The sequence below is a fragment of the Anguilla anguilla genome, chromosome 15 (genome assembly GCF_013347855.1).
Source record: "Anguilla anguilla isolate fAngAng1 chromosome 15, fAngAng1.pri, whole genome shotgun sequence".
Taxonomy (NCBI): domain Eukaryota; kingdom Metazoa; phylum Chordata; class Actinopteri; order Anguilliformes; family Anguillidae; genus Anguilla; species Anguilla anguilla.
Window position 1 is genome coordinate 19,133,993 of NC_049215.1, and position 13,444 is coordinate 19,147,436.

Consider the following 13,444-nt stretch of genomic DNA (forward strand, 5'->3'; position numbering starts at 1 on the left):
TATTAGTCACGAGACATTTGTGAGGGCAAAAACAAATTTATGTGAACCATTTGCTTACTTTTGTAAGATGCAAACAATATTTGTGTATCGCATTTTATTTGTGTAAGGTTCATATTATCTATGTAAATTATGTATGAGACAATAATCACCCCATATAAACCTGTCTGGTAGGGTACACAAGTGCAGCTTGCCCCCACACATAATTTGGGCTGATGGTTTGAGTGGAAGGGAAGGAACACTGTTGGCGATCTACAAAATTTATTGCATCTTGAGGACACAATGTCTCCAAATATATTGCCAAATGACACCTCCATGCCAAAAAACTTTTTGAAAGGGTTTCCTGAGCCTAATTTTTGGACAATCAATGAAACTGAGCACTGGGAGTTGGCTACACCAGGACATTGAAATTGTGAAGTCAGGCATTATGGGAGGATGAGATCTTTGGCCATGCACACCAGCAGTGGATTTTGTAATGGCCATTTCAATCACCAGACTTAAACTGATTGAACATTTGTGGGTTGAATTGAAGAGGGGAGTACACAAGCATACACTGAAGAAACTTGACAGATTTTGTATGGAAAAATAGTCAGAGATTCCCCAAGTATGTAGACCAATCTCTTTAAACATTATAGAACACAATTCTCTTATTTTATCCTTGCAAGGACAGTACTGACATCTGGGATTTGATTAATTGGTGCTTATTTCTGGGGAAATACATTTCTAATTTGAGAATAATATTATTTCATTGATTCCGTTGAATTCTGATGAAAGTAGAAAAAATGTATTCTTGTTCTACATGATCATTTTAAAAAATAACTCAGTACTTGTACTATTCTGTAGTATTTGTTTTGTTTTTTGTTAATTATAAGTATTAATTATTTGTATACTGTGTGTAAACATCTGTCCCATCTATATTAAATAATGTGTGTTTCTTAAGACTGGGGTGTACCATAATGTGTGAGTGCCATATAGATTTTTCTTGCCACCTAGTCAATGTTTAAGGTGTTGTGCATGTGGTTGTGTATGTCTGCAAGGTCATTGCTGCAGTATTCCTGTTCATCATCCTGATGAGTGCTCCACAGTGGTGGTTTAGGTGACCTTCCTTCCTTCACAGCAAAGGGCTTTGATACTGTGAAAGGCAAAGGTTGTGCAGGTTTCCCCCAGCAAATGGCTATGGGAGGGGGAAATGCCTTATAGGGTAAGCAGGGGTGGCGTGAAGCAGCACGCCATAGTATTCACAGCCTATAGCCTGCATCTAACCTGGTGAAAACATGACTGTGCGATGCCATTAAAAAAAACACACACATTTATTTAATGGCTCAACATACAGGTTATGGGTATATACATACACTGAAATATGAGTCTGAGATTGTATTGATTTTTCTCTGATGTTTGCGGAGGTGCTCATGAATTCAGTGAAAGCACAGTACCTTCACTATTAATACCTGGGGGAAGCCATGATGTGAAACAAATTAGTTATTTACAGAATAATGTATCTTAAATTCAAAACCTAGCAGCAATCTTTGATGATCTTTATCATCTCTGTGATCTTCCTCTGAAACAGTCTGTGACTGCTTCATATAACTGATTGTTTCGGAAATTACCTTAATGGGTTGGTAGATTTTTTTGATGAGATTATGGTGCTGCATTCTTTTTTCTTTTCTTTTTTTCAAACTGAATTTCCTATTCTGAGCTATAAGTGCCCCATCCACATTAAATAAAGTGTGTTTCTGGGGTGTACCATGATGTGGTGTACCAAACTGCCACATCTATGACACGTGGTGTTATAGTTAGCTTCCAGCTTCACCAATGTCAAAGATTAATACTGAATCTCACTCTAACACTTGAAGGTACAAAGACTATAATAAAAATGCCATATTGGAATTCAGATTCTCGACTGAATATAGCAATAATCATTTATTCACTCCAGACTGCGGTCAAATGTCAAGCTACAGTGAGCTGCATGATTTGATGTTGTTTTTTCGAGATAAAACTTGAGTTAAAAGAGAAATTGAGTGGGATTAAAACAAAGCTTCCAAATAATTCGAAAGGGAAAGCTTTACTTTTTTGGTTGATCCACAAATGTCTCTAATCTGAGACACAAACAGCTGTGCTAACGCAGCCATGGTTACTTTGTGAATTCATATGTTTCATGCCAAAGAGTCCTGAATATGGAGGTTTCAGAGGATAATCCATTTTATTTTGCTTTGCACCCACATTTGCCTCTTCTAATGCATTTGCTGTTACAATCTATTAACATGTTAACTGGCTTAAAAATAGAAATTCTTGATGAGTCTCTAACACTTTCAGCAACATTATTCAAAAACCAAATCAATGTATGTATTTACGCAGATACAACCGTTTCAGTTTACTGTATATTCATGCAATACACATCTTTGTTTGGTTGACACTGGATATGTGTGCAGTAGGGTAAATGTGCAGTGCATAATTATTCTGTTTACGAGTGATTTTACCAGATGAGTCAGCTGGGAAGCTGCCTTCAGGTCAGTGCTCTTCACTGAACTGCACATTTGATGCTCCATCCCAGATTGGTGGGATAATTCGTATGTGGTGCACAAACCAAAACCTACACATGGCCTTAAAAACCCTTCAATGGGGAGGCTTGTCTTTTGACTTGCTAAAATCCAAAATGTGGCATGGATGTCTTGCATAGTACTTCAAATCCTGGTTTTTGAAAGTTGTTATCAAAATCACATTACTGTACATTATTACTGTTGCCCAAACAACCACCCGTTGGAGGCACAGATCACCTAAGTGTCAAGAGACAGCCCTTATTCAAAACTACTCCAGCAAATTAGCACCCTCTCATGTGGCAGTAGGTGTAGAGCAAGATTTCTTGCTTTAATTCTTAATTTACTTGGCAAATACAAAGCACTTATAAGATGCAGCTTAATATTTTATACTCATTGAAGCAATGCTCTTGAGTGCACGCAGTCCGTCAGTTTAAGCCTAAAAAAAGGCCCATTCAGTCTAACCACAAAGTTATTTGTCCTTAACAGTGAGCAAGGAATTGAAAGTGTTGTTTTTGACACACCAATTAAAGTCTGACTGGACAGTAACTGATATGTAAAGGTTACAGATTGTGTACATTGCATAGATTGGGTCTGGGTCGAAAAAACCCAGAATCCTCGGTCCCAAGATGAGAATACTGCAGCTATCAGAGAATGTGAAAGAATGCAACCATTTGTTGCTTTTACTGCTTTGTGTGGACCACATACAGATTATACAACCATATAATTAACCCTAAAGCAGGGGCCCTAATTTATATGTGTTTAAAATGATAAAGGATTTCATTTCTATAACACGTCTAAACTATTCTGTGTAGGGAGGAAACTCCCCTCAACCACCACCAGTGTGTAGCATACCCTCAGTGATGAACAACATTCACCGCTATTTTTCACTAGAATGCTCATCACACACGCATATATGTGGGACTACTGCAATATTATTCATCATCTAGATTGCAAGTGGTCCACATTTCAGAAAGGCGGATTTTTCGCGCCATCTAGTGAATGTATAAGGTACTGTGCGCTTGCATGTGCTCGCAAGGTCATCGGTAGAGTAGGCTATTAGCCGCTGTACAAATATCCGCATGTCTTTTCAGTTGGATATAAATTCGAGTTCATTTAAATTAACTTTGTACTTAGTACGGTCACTGTTGCTGCGTTTCGTACTCTGTCGTCATGTACTACATTACAGCAAAAGAAAAAAAAAACGTGCATTGTCAATTTACAAGAGACTATAAGTTATAATACTCAGTTTTGGTTATAGTTTTTATATATTCTCCTCTTAAAGTAACATATCTGGTTTTGTTTTGTTCTTCCAAAACGGCAATGGGCTGTTAATTATTTCAAGTGTAAATTGAAAGATATAAACAGAATACGACACATTATTATTATTATTATTATTATTATTATTATTATTATTATTATTATTATTATTATTGTTATTATTACGTTGTTTCTTATCATGTCGTTATTATCATTATTATTGTTATAATCGATGATGGTGATGATGATTATGGCGATGAAGATTATGCCGATGGTGATGATCAATTAATAAATACGTCCTGTAACCCCGTAAAATACATTTTTAAAGAGTCTTCTTTAGACTACAAAAAATTAACCGCTGTCCGGGAATCGCAAGCCACATGTCAACATACCGGCTACCGGCTCCAACAGTGTGTATACACCTCAGGCACCTTTGAGAAATCCGTCACGTGAATAAAGCGGCGGGGGACCTGTACTGAATACTAATCAACCTGTTTCACATCATAAACACGCTGCTACGTTCTGCAACCAAGCTGAGCAACAGTGTACCGCAACTTTATGATGCATCCTACTTTCAGACATGGATTTCAGCCACTGCACAGCTCTTTAGCCACCGAACATACCTTTGCATGCAAAAACTTGGCTGTATTCGCGGCTCCTGCAAGAAAATGAAAAAAAAAAATTCGCAGGGAGAGAAAAAAGCGGAAAGAGTAAACGCGAAAATCAGATTTCACTCGCAAGGATTGTGATGTATTACTGTATGTGATGTGTTACTGAAGGGGCGAACAGGGATCTGTGGAATGTGATTCTCATGTGGTTTTCGAGGAACCACGGTGTCTCTCCCAAGTCCTTAACTTGGCACGAACCAATGCAGATACCAAAGGACCGTTCCCGTGTCGTTGGAGACGGACCGTGTCCATCATTGCGCTAAGTGCAGTTTAGAATAGTGCTCCTCTCTTCCAGCACGCGGGTGACATGCAGTCTATCATATCTCCGGTTACCAAGGCTATTTTAGTAGCTTTGTTTATTTTTGCTATTTTGCTCATTCTTTATGTGATTTTATGGTATATATGTCGAGACGTGGATTGTGATCACGGAATCTGATTTTGGGAAGCTTTACACGGATCAGAGGGTTTCAGTAGAATATCCTGACATTGGCTATAACGGATCGGCCAGGGTGACCGTGGTGAGTTCACCGGCATTTTTGCTCTGTTTTATCAATCGCCAGTAACCCCCAAGGAAACATTTGCTCAAGATCAGAAATATTCATTTTGAACACCTGTATCTAATCCAGACTGCATAGTAGGCTACAGTAGGTTGTATTCTAATGACTGTTGTCATGTTGTGTTCCCCCAAGTGCTTTGTAACTATCTGTTTGTATATCAGTATAGGCAGCGTTGAATGGAAAAGCCAATTCGGTTGTCAGCTATTGACTACAACAGTTTCATAGGGGGAGATATATGAATTGATATGAAGTGTTTTCAGTCAACGCACCATCAACTGTCATCATCAGACCATGGGTGAATGAGACAAAATGTCATTCTTGATGCAAACAAACAGTTAAAGGGGAAAATGACTCATAAGCAGAGTGATTCACTTCAGATAAAACTGGCAGCTGTTAAATGAAATATCGTGAGAAATTCAAATCTATTTCACGAAAAGCCACATACATTCCAAAAATTGGACTGAGTGGAAATTACATTGTCGTGTTTAAGATGTGGGGATCACAAACGCAAGATGAAATACACCATTCGTGACAGCCTCAAACCTATTCTTCACATTTTTGTATTTATTTTGAGAACAGTTAAATAGTGTGTATAATAATTAGTCAGACAGTGGCAACATTCCAGTACAAGTGTGTGCATTTTCTCAGTCTACCTGAAGCAGATGAAAGAAAGTCAATTTAAGACACCGGGGAACTACGGTGACAAGCCAGTGCACATTCCAGTGTTGGATTCGCGCTTCGTTTTGTGTGCCCAGTGAAGTGTAGGCTACTGCACGCTTTATTTTCACTGCAGGGTGGTTATAAATGTATTGGCAAGTTAGCCGCATACATGTAGACCAAACAGCAGCTACTAAACAGCATCCAGATCATGTTAGGATAAATTGTTTTTTGCAATTTTCATTTAGTTTGTACAACATTTTAAGTTGGTCTTGAATGTATAGTATCTTTTTAAATATTACATGACGTGTTTACGTTTTAACGCATGCAGTATAAACTAAATTGCATCGTTCACGTATGCACATACTATTGCGCTTCACTTGTGTGAGGCATATTAACTACAATTGAATTACAAAAAACGTCCATATTATTGAACAATGTGTATATATTTTTTTAAAATAATGCACTATTGTCAATCATTTTGCGAATCGTAGAATAAATAGTATTCCATCAACTCCTAGCCTACTGTAAGTGCGGGACATTCCGAAGGCCCTGCATCGTGACGTTCCAAGCATTCAAAATGCATATTCGCAAAGTGCTATGACTCCTTGCTAATATGTAGAATTTAATTGTCTATCATAATATATATTTTTAATGTAGCTCTAATTCAATCCAATGCTGTGACAAAAAACATGGATTTTGAAGGACAAATTAAGGACAACATGCCGAAATAACACTTTTACTTAAATTATATTCACATTGTTAAAATATATATGGGGTTATTATTAAAGGTAAACATATTTCATGCATTAATATAAACATATTCCTATTTTTAATCTCACATGACTTACTTTTTAATTTTAACTCATAGAAAGGTTTGTGTCAAGGCCTAATGTACCTCCACATAAGCCTTCTCAAATTAAAAGTGAAAAATAACGCAAAGAATAAAACTGAAATTCTAAGAGAAACCTTATTTTTGTGAGCTTAAGGTTCACCCAGCCCACTTGATGAAAGAATTCTATGACAATATCTCATCTGTGAATTCAGTGAGACAGAAACTCAGCTCAGATAGGAGTAAACATAGTGTATTGTATCGTAGTTAATAGATGGACGGACAATAAGCAGGTTTTGTTGGAATTTCACCAGAGAACATATCATATCAGTTGGGTTACACTGTTGTAACAGCAGTGTTTCTAAGTTAAATAAGAGATGTGTGTGAACATCAATGCTCAGTAGTGTGTTTCTTGGGGTCCTTTTTTGGAAACCACTGTTATGTCACATGAAAGAGTGATTAGAAATGTGTGTGTGTGTGTGTGTGTCTTGGGGGGGGGGGGGGGTGTCACAGAGTGACATAAGACGTCCACCAGATCTGAAAACAGAATGGCACTTCAATGTCAAGCTGTGTGCTAAATTCAGCTCCCAGTGCCCGTACGGAGGCAGGGAGGGAGGAGGTGGTGTCACAAATACAGATCTTGCTCAGTTGCTTTGCTGTTTTAAAGATGCATATTATTTATTTATTTATTTATTTTGATGATGGATCATAATTGACTATTGACAATGTGATCTGTACATCTACGCATTTGAATCTCTGATTTAGTTTATTCTGACAGCTACTTTGCCTTAAGCATATTCATGGACTCAGTACACAATTTCTGACCATTTTGATTTTAAAAATTGTATTGACAGCTCTTTCAATTCACAGTATTATCTTTCAGCCAACGATGTGACTGAAGAAAATGAAACCTGGTTGTGGTTCCTTCTTAATAGCCTGGTGAATGCCACAGCATACACACTGCTGGTGCTATTTGAATCAACACAGACTGAATCCTTCAAATACATAGATTAGGTGTAGCTGTTGTTAAAATTTATTTATTTCATTAATAGAGGAGCATTTATAAATTATTTTGTCAAATGTGTTGATGTATAGTATGGGGATGTATAGTTGATGTAAAAAGGTAAGGGGAAAACCTATTGGCTATTCTCAATATAGCCAGGCCTTTACAACCAAAACATAAACTGCCCTTAAAGGCGTGATTATACATACATTTTACCACCACAAAACTTCTGTGTTTAATTCACTCGAAAACCTTGAACTTGAGCAATTGTTTTTTCTTCTGATCAGTAAAGCTGTAGTGTGGAATCAGTCCTGCTGGAGATCCATACATTACTGAGGGACAAAAGGTCACTGCACTGTTGTTTCAGGAATAAAACTCCAGGCAGCCGCTGGGGCATTCGCTCCCTGGCTATGTGTGTGATGGATTTGTTTTTTTGTCCTCCAGTGGGTCCTTCTCGCAGAGATCTAAGTAACGCATGGCTAAATGCTGTAGAGAGTAACTCACTTATAGAGATGTCAATATGTGATTTAACATTTAGTTTGCGTTGGTCTCTTGTGGATATGTCTGGTGAATGACCTACCCTGTTTTAATAGTAGAGAGAAACTAAGAGGGAGGGAGGGAGGGAGAGAGAGAAAGAGCGCAACATACAGAAAGAAAGGGATGCGGAGGGTGACACAAAGATGGAGGGACAGAAGGAGAGAAAAAGAGAATGGCAGCGAGACTGCAACAAATATGAAGGTGGGAGTGAGACAAAAGACAGGCACAGAGTCTAAGCAAGCAGAAAGAGGGAGAGACAGAAAACGAGAGATAGAGTAAGAGAGAGACACAGCGCACAGGCGCTCAAAGAAATGTAATAGAATGACAATCAGGGAAAGTGGGGCAGGACGTATACCTATGGGCATTCAAAAAGTACCTCTGTTTCCACAGTTACCAAACACCGCATTCAGCAGGTGGGAAGAAGGCACCTCCCATTTCCCCTTTTCAAAATCGAACTATTTTTTTTTCTGTCCCCACAACATTTTGACCGTTAGGTGAAATGTTCTGCATCTTGAAACATTCAGATGCATCTGTTTATTGGAGCATTACATTAAAGAACACAAATGGCAATGTCAAATGGCATTAGACTGAATCAGACGTGGAGGAAAAAGTAAGGAAACGAGAAACAAGGATCGAGAGTGAGTCAGCGTGCGTCTGATGTAAAGTTCCAGTCGGCTGTTTATGCAATTCAATTTTGATTGACTTATCTCCATAAACACTGCCTTATATCTGCAAGCAGTGATGGATTCAGGGTGCATATGGCAAAAATTTATATATTTACCTTTTGCACATTAGTCAGAGACATGGGCCTCTGGCATTGGACAGTATTTCAAATGGAAATAAATCCCTGGGCAGCTTCACTGGCATGGCCCTGCTTGCGTAAGAGAGCAGCTTCACTGGAGTAGTCTGAGGAAGTCTGCATAAGGGTGTGTGTGTGTGTCTGAATATCTACTTTAATCCCATCATTTTATCTGAGTAATTTAAGGAAGAGGAATATCATGGCTGGTGGTTTAATTATTATTGTGGCAATGCTAGCTTTGTTTTTCTAATGTTCTTTTTTAAAGTATTATTCTTATTATTAGACTGTACCATGATATTGTTGTATTACTTCAATTTGAACAATCCCTTTGCATTTGATCTGTTGAAATGGCAAATTATTGTCTGGATGGTATGCTCAGATTACAAACTGTCCTTAAATACACAATTTCAAATGTACATCATCCAGTGCTTCTGGTTAAGACTTTGGCACATCCACAAAATGGGAGTAAATGTATCCAAAAATTACTGTAACTTTTTTGCAAATCATTTTATTTAGAGTACATGTGCCCATTGGAAAGCGGTAATGTAGTTTGGGTACTCTGGCAGCACTGCTTATGCTGTGGGGAGGGGCCAAATGGCAGTGACAGCCAACGGGAGTTCAGTAATGCAAAGGGAACCTTATGCATTGTCCACTCTGGATACAGATAAGTACTCACAGAATGAAAATCCATCCAATAAGTGTTTGTGGTTGTTTATCTGCACTGAGAATCAAATCAAAGAGTTTGGTTTTACTTTATTTGTTTCATTAATCTAGTATGATTGAAGTTGTCATCACAAGGAATATTGATAGCTTTGACGCAAGTGAGAGCAGCTGAAGGAAAATTATTGTGATACTAGTGCTGTAGACAACCATGTGTGCAAATTGAAGCAAAATATAAAAGGAAACAACTGCACACAAATTTCAAAGGGGAAAACAATTTTGAATGATAGCACTCAATTGTTCTTCAATTTTTTGAAAAAAACGTAGCTACTTCCTTAATAAAAAATAAAAATGAAAAAGATATTACCCTCTGTGGGGGAAAATTATAAATATTACCATTATTGTAAAATACATAATCAAGTATTGATTTAAGAAATGTTCATGAATGACCATTGAAGACTGTTCTTGTTTCCCGTTTGAAAGGTGTATCTGTGGTCTAACCAAAATAAAGGAAACGCTTGAACAATGGTATGATCTTGAGTTAATTAAGCAACTAACATCCCAGCATACTGACAAGGTTTGTATAGAAATTCTGGCAGACCCAGCCGCCCATTATTTTGGCAACCACAGGTAGAATAGAGATCTTAATGATTTTAAAAGATGAGTGTTTGTTGGTGCATATTCAGCTTTACTAGTAAAGACTGCTTGATGTTTCATGAGAAACCATGGCTAAGGTGATGCTGGCATGGAAGTCTGAAGGAAAGTCATCATCATAATCTAGTGGAAATGGTGGTTGAAAGCATATACTCCATGACTGTACAATTTGTGATCCAAGACAAAAACAGATGAGCAACGCTGAATCAGATGATACCAAATATCAATGTAGAATATAAGCTGGCAGTTTAATAAGAACAGTTTGTTGAGAACTTCACAGTGGGGGACACTATGGGAGGTGTTTTGGTAGGTACCTATATGCCTGAACTGTTGTTGGTGTATTTAGCCTGTTGTCTAATTCAGTCAGAGTAATTTGGAAAGAAAGTCCTGCATACCAACCAGGATTCCAAAGATGGAGCTACCTACCCCTGTTTCATTGTAATGCTTTGTAGGTACACTGTAGTGAACTCAATAAAATATGTGAAATAGATAGAAATAGAAAATCTGTTGTTTGGAAAGGTCTCTGATGTTGATGAGCTCAAAGACATCTGGAGGAGAGGTCACGTAAACAAATGTGCAACTTTCTCCATGGCTGTGGGGATCTGAATTTGATAGAATTCAAAAGGCACTCCATAACGTACAACAAAACATTATTTAACACTGTGCCTTTTTCCAGCAGTATCACTGCAAAGTATTTTGCTAAGCGCATAATCAGAAAATCAATGGCCTTTAAATGTTGTTACTTTAGTGGGCTAACCGTTAGCTTTGGAAAGGTTCACTGTCAGCATCCAATGTAAAATTGCCACTGATGTACTTTACAGGTGCCCTTTTATCCCTGCAGAGTGACTGTTTAATTCCAGACACACGCAAAAAAAAAAAAAAAAAAGGTACAGGAGAAATCAGAAATGCAAATGAAATGCATTTAAAAATCACTAAATTGTGCCTGAACTGCTAAAAGTGTTTGTTTCTGAGGATGCACTGCTGGGAAGTGCTTTCCAGCGGACAGAGACCCAGTCACATTTTCCCTTCCATGTTTATTCTGGTGAGAATCACCGGCATTCAGTGTATATAATACACTGTATAACATTAAGTATATTAAACTATTGCTTCTCCCAGGTCCTGCAACACAAGCAGAATTTTAAAGAAATTTTAAAAAATCTTGGTACAGAGCCTTGTTACACTTCTCTTATGACTCATCAAAACCCTACTGGTTTGTGCTTCAGTTAGCAGCCTGCTGCATTGTTATTTGCACATGGATTTTGTGTGTGTGTGTGTGTGTGTGTGTGTGTGTGTGTGTGTGTTGTAGGATAAATCCAAGGTCATTTGCCAAGTTCCCTCGCTCATTTTCATTTCCTTTTTTAATTATTTCCCCCCACATTTACAAGAGCCACAGAATTTAAAAGGCGACAGGGATAATAATTATCCAACTCAATCAAATTATTCTCCATGAAGAGGTTTGTCAGGAAAGGTTATAGCTGATAAAAGGCCTATGCACTAGATAGGCTATTGTTATTAGACATGGGCCCCAATCACCTCTTTCACATTGTTACTGAGAAACTACTCTGGGTTATACTACATTCTTTCACTTTTTTACTGAGAAACCTCCCAGGATTATACTACATTTTTTATTCTGGCTAGGGTTTTTTTTTTTTTTTTTTTTTGCATATACATTCTAAACCTTTGCTTTTAAAAGCTTTTTAACTGATCATAGGTTTCCAGTTCCTTGTAACATCAGTATGCAGCTCAATGTGAGTGTCCAGGTCCACGTAAAACAATAATGACCCCGCTTGTAAAATGTCAGAAATGAAATAAACTGCATTATTCACACATTACTTCCATGTACCAGCACACTATTTTCCTGGGTTTAAATGAAGAAAGTTTTAGTCTGGAAATGTCAACGGTGCTTTCCACACCCCCCTACTATCACTGTGAGCCTCTCCCTGCTGGGCGATTGTTCAGCTTGATTTCTGTCATGTTGCTACATGTTTCCTACTGTCCTTGAGCAGAGTGTCTGCTTGCACACTCAGGAAACCATGCTACAGGAAGATAACCTTATACATGATCTTCAAATGAGGGGAAAGTCTAGCCAGGAATCTTGAAAAAGGTCATCTTGATCGGTATGTGATTTTGTGTTTTGACTTGGCAATCGTGGAAATGAAGTCAAGCAGTTCTCACAGACCAAGCAACAAGCTATCAATTAATTAATGGCTTCCATTATGCAGTTTTCTTGTTGACATGAAATGCCAAAGGATTGCTGAAATATAGTGTGGGAAACTGGCAATTTAGACCCCTGTCAGCTGCATGGTCTCCTTTCATTAGGAAAGGACAAGTGCATCAGTTATGCTAACTACTGGGCTACCGCAAGCTTTGTACATGTAAAAGAACCCACTCTCTGTCCTAACCATCTTCTACATCCACTAATGGAACGGCATGACTTTAGTGGAAACAGCAATGGGAGACAAGCATGGGGCCATGTCTCCTGACATTCTGGTTTGATTTTTGTTTGTGAAGACATCATGTCAGTGGAAATGGGGTGTTAAATCTGAAAAGGACAGTTAAATCTGTGTAATGTGGGCACACCACAACTCTAACAGTAAAATGTGAGTTTAGAAGAAGTGCAGGGTAGGATGAAGCATTTGAAAAACTGCTGAGTTGCTTTGGCCCTACACCTGTTCTGTAGCTTTGCTTATCCAGGGTGCCAAATGGTTTTCAAACTCTCCATTTTGTGGCACAGCATGAAGACTTTGAGGGCAACAGGTTTGCAGCTAATTTTTAGAAGGTGAGAGGTGCAGTGTTCCTCTTGGCAGTGCAGTGGTTTTAAATTGCTGCCAATATACTGAATCAGTTGGTTCTTCATACTGACTGTATCTGACCACAGAGTGAACTAGAATGATGCAGTTGAATAATTAAGACCCCCAACCAACAAGCTCTGTGCTGTCTGGTCATGATTTGATTGTGATGCCTCCAGGCCTTCCCTTGACTTGTCCCACACCTGGGCAATTGTGAGCGATGCCGTACGCCTTTGCGCCTCCGGGCATACAGTAAAACTTTAACGGCTGTGACAGCCTTTGCATGTGAGCATGCAAAACCGTACAGAACAAAGTGTGTCACGTGCACGTAGGTTGCCGGTTCCTCATTTTGGCACCTGTCAGCAACCAGATTAATTCCAGAACAGGTTTTTCAAATGTTGCAGGGTGCCGGCGCTACACAAGCTAAGCTTAAGTGGAACAATGCTAACAGCCAATGAAAGCAACCTTTTGTAACGCTCTAGCAGATGTTTCCAGTA

General features: G+C 38.4%; 1 protein-coding gene across 2 annotated transcripts in view; it reads left to right on the top strand.

Annotated features, from left to right (window-relative positions):
* The first annotated feature begins 4,844 nt into the window (after nt 1–4,844).
* Nucleotides 4,845–13,444, top strand: part of dhrsx (dehydrogenase/reductase (SDR family) X-linked) — a 71,610-nt gene continuing 63,010 nt past the window's right edge. For both annotated transcript variants that reach the window (XM_035393384.1, XM_035393385.1), the window contains exon 1: nt 4,845–4,977. The gene's annotated coding sequence lies outside the window, so the exon portion shown is untranslated. The remainder of the gene's footprint in view (nt 4,978–13,444) is intronic.